We start from the raw sequence: 4,090 nt of genomic DNA, 5'->3' as shown, positions 1-4,090 counted from the left end.
ATATTTTTCCAAGAATATATGCAGATGGCCAAAAGACACACAAAAAGATACCTAACATCATTAATCATCAGGGAAATGCAAGTTAGAAATGTATATGTATGTGTCTATAATGGAATATTACTCAGTCATCAAAAAGGATGAAATCTTGCCATTCACAGTGGTATGGATGGAACTAGAGGGTATTATGCTAAGTAGAAATAAGTCAGTGAGAAAAAAAAATACCATATGATTTCACTCATATGGAGTGGAATATAAAAAACAAAACATGAGGGCGCCTGGGTGGCTCGGTGGGTTGAGCCGCTGCCTTCGGCTCAGGTCATGATCCCGGGGTCCTGGGATCGAGTCCCGCGTCGGGCTCTCTGCTCAGCAGGGAGCCTGCTTCTCTCTCTCTCTCGATCTCTCTCTCTGCCTATCTCTCTAAAAAAAAAAAAAAAAAAAAAAAAAAAACCATGAACATAGGGGAAGGGAAGGAAAAATAAAATAAGAGGAAAACAGAGAAGAAGCCAAAGCATAAGAGACTCTTAGTTATAAGAAACAAACTGAGGGTTGCTGGAGGGTAGGTGGGTGGTGCGATGGGGTAAATTCGTGATGGGAATTAAGAAGAGCACTTGATATAATGGGCATTGGGTATTGTAAACAACTGATGAGTCACTGAAACTAGTAATACAATATATGTTAATGAAATTGAATTTATTTTTTTAAAGATTTTATTTATTTATTTGACAGAGAGAGATTGAGGTCACAAGTAGGCAGAGAGGCGGGGGGTGGGGGAGGGGGAGTAGGCTCCCTGCTGAGGAGAGATTTCCCAGGACCCTGAGATCATGACCTGAGCCAAAGGCAGAGGCTTAACCCACTGAGCCACCCAGCAGCCCCTGAAACTGAATTTGAATTGAACATTAAAAAAATAAATTTTGAGGTTAATACTTTGCTTATGTACTGTAGACCAAAACTGATTCCTGCTTGCAGAATAACAATTATACAAAACTTTTTAAAAATTAAGAATTTTGAACTACTCCTAAGATAAAAAGATAAAAGGTGTAATTATATTAATTCACATTTTTTTTGTTATTCAAGATGTAGAGTCAACCTAAATGTTCATAAAAAGGAGATGTTAAATCAACTACAGTTGATTATACTATGGAATATTGTGTAAAGTTTCAAAACAATGAAGTAAATTTTATGCATTGATATGAAATGAGCCCTAGGATTTATTATTAAATAAAAAGAGCAAGTTATAGAACACAGAATGGTATGTACAACATCATCTTATTTTTATTAAATATTTACAGGCACCTCAAATCTGTATAGATACCTATCAAATTGACAAGACTGGTTCTCTCCGGATGGAACTGGATGGGAATCAAGAGAAACTTTTGACTGTTTTGTGTTATGCACACTTAAAAAAGAAAAAGAATAAATTATTGTATTACTTCTCTGAAAAAAATTAAGAAAACAAGAAAAACAGGTGTAACAATAGCTGATAGTTTGATATTCATATTTGAAATGTACCTACTATCATGAAAAATTAACATGAGAATACCAGATTGTATTTTTATAAGAAAAAAAAGAAGCTATTGTATATATGGAAAAAAAACAGCGCAAAAATCTATTAAATGACTGAAACTACACAGACAGGTTATTAAATTAAAAGAATTCTCTTGGGGTGCCTGGGTAGCTCAGTTGTTTAACCATCTGCCTTTGGATCAAGTCATGATCTCGGGCTTTGGAATCAAGCCCCATGTCAGGCTCCCTGTTCAACAGGGAGTCTACTTCTCCCTCTCCCTCTGCTCCTCTCCCCTACTTGTACTCTCTTTGTCAAATAAATAAAATCTTTTTTTAAAAAGTAGAATTCTCTCACATATATGCGTATATCTACATATATACTTTATACAAATAACTAACTACATTTATACTTAACTACATTTATACTTATATAAACTTTTACATATATACTTACAATACTACATATTTATATACTACTTAAAAGGTATACAAATTAGGGGCGCCTGGGTGGCTCAGGCCTAAAGCCTCTGCCTTCAGCTCAGGTCATGATCCCAGGGTCCTGGGATAGAGGCCCTCATCGGGCTGTCTGCTCAGCAGGGAGTCTGCTTCCTCCTCTCTCTCTCTTTGCCTGCCTCTCTGCCTACTTGTGATCTCTGTCTGTCAAATAAATAAATAAAATCTTTTTAAAAAATCTTTAAAAAATGTATACAAATTAATCTACTTTGCAATTGCTTTTTTAAAAAACTTAATAATTTATTTTGAAAGATTTTTTTATTTTTAATTCCAACACTTAAGGCTATGAATTCTTCAAAGGTTAAGGAATACCTTTGACTGGATAGGCCGTAACTTATGAATGGGCATCTAGATTATTTCTAGGTTTTTGGCATTTCAAAATGTTTTAATGAATATGACTGTATATATCCGTGTATATGCATATAGATTAATATAGATCACATATCATATAATAATATACGTGATGTACATGTATCTAATTAATATGTAATTGAAAATATTTATCATATATACTGACAGAGATAGATAAATACATGATAGATGAATATGATACCAATCAAATTGCTTTTCTAGATAATATACCGATTATATTTTCAGCAATAAAATAAAAAAGAAAATTCTTGTTTCCTTATGCTTTTACCAACTTAATTATTGCTATTCTCACAAAACAAAATGGTGTCTCATTGTTTTCCCTTTCTTTTCAATAATTATTAAGATATACTAAATGATGCTCAGTATCACTCAAATTTAAGGAATGTTTGCTTCAGTGATATGGTTCAAAAGAGCTGTGAGCATTTATACCGCAGGGATAATGAGATTCACCTAGAATGAGATGAGATTCACCTAGAATAGACTTGAAATAACCAAGTAATGTTCACTTAATTTGTAATATACCGTCCAGACGTACAGTTCAAACCCTAAAATTTTCACATATGTACAAAAGGTTATTGTTCTCTATTAAGCATCTATCTCCCCAGCATATCACAATGATTTTCTAATGGCCAAATACTATGAGTATTTCTAATACTTCGATCACTTGCCTTCTCTTCGGTTTTCGGCATTATACAATAATCTTTCCTAAAGATTTTCTCTTCCTTTTGCATCTAGGACATGTGTTCTAGGTTTTCACAACTCTAATATCGTTCCAAATTTGATTGCAGGAAGGTCTTCATTTATTCATCCCCTGATTTTAGTGATCCCTTAGAGATGATCTTTAGCATCTCCCCACAGTACACACATGCTCTGACCTACATATTTTATTTCCTTGTTAGGTACCTGGTGATAAGTCAGAAATTTTGATCTCGGTTTAGTCTAGATACCTTCCTGTGAGGCACTGACCTGTATAATTCATTAGAAATCTCATTCAGAATGAGATTTCTGGAAACTTAACACATCACCAATTAGCTTTTCTCTTTTTCTCCACCACCACTGGCGAGGTTTTTTGCTTCCTTCTCTATGCTGTACCTATAAACAGCACCACAATCAATTCAATCACTCAGGCCCTACGCCTGAACTGTCACCTCCTACAACCACCTAGTCATTTTTGTATGACTACTCTCTTTAAAATAATATTGAAAGATATTACACTTTGTGTTTCACACCGTCCTAAATAGTCCACTATATGTTTTTTGAATGGATATATCAGTGAATAAATTGGATAGGAAGACAGTAAAGTGCAAGAAATGAGAGCACATACTACCCTATGTTAATCACTAGAATAGGTTTAACATTTTTTGTTTTTCAAAGTGGTTTTTCAGCACTTTCAGTGTCATGAAAATGGACACCAGTTGACCTTTTCTTGTACGTGCTTGCCTTTCTTCCCTCTCCCTCCCTTCATGCGCATCCTTTTTTCCTTGTTTCTTCTCTTTCTTTCTTAAGTCGTGCCTTTTTTTCTATCTGGGACCCTCTCAATGCTTTTCTTCTGTCCCTGGCCCAGGGCCCTCCCTCGCAGCACGCTGGTCAGCTCCTCTGGCCAGTGCGCCGGCTCAGCCCCGCCCACGCGGAACTCGAGTCACGAGTCTGCGGGAGGTGCGCGGCGAAGGGGGCGGGGCGAGGCCGGCGCTCCGCAGCGGGC

The sequence above is a fragment of the Enhydra lutris genome, unplaced genomic scaffold (assembly GCF_002288905.1).
Source record: "Enhydra lutris kenyoni isolate GAN:26980312 unplaced genomic scaffold, ASM228890v2 scaffoldscaffold3, whole genome shotgun sequence".
Lineage (NCBI taxonomy): Eukaryota > Metazoa > Chordata > Mammalia > Carnivora > Mustelidae > Enhydra > Enhydra lutris.
Note: the sequence above shows the minus strand (reverse complement) of the source record.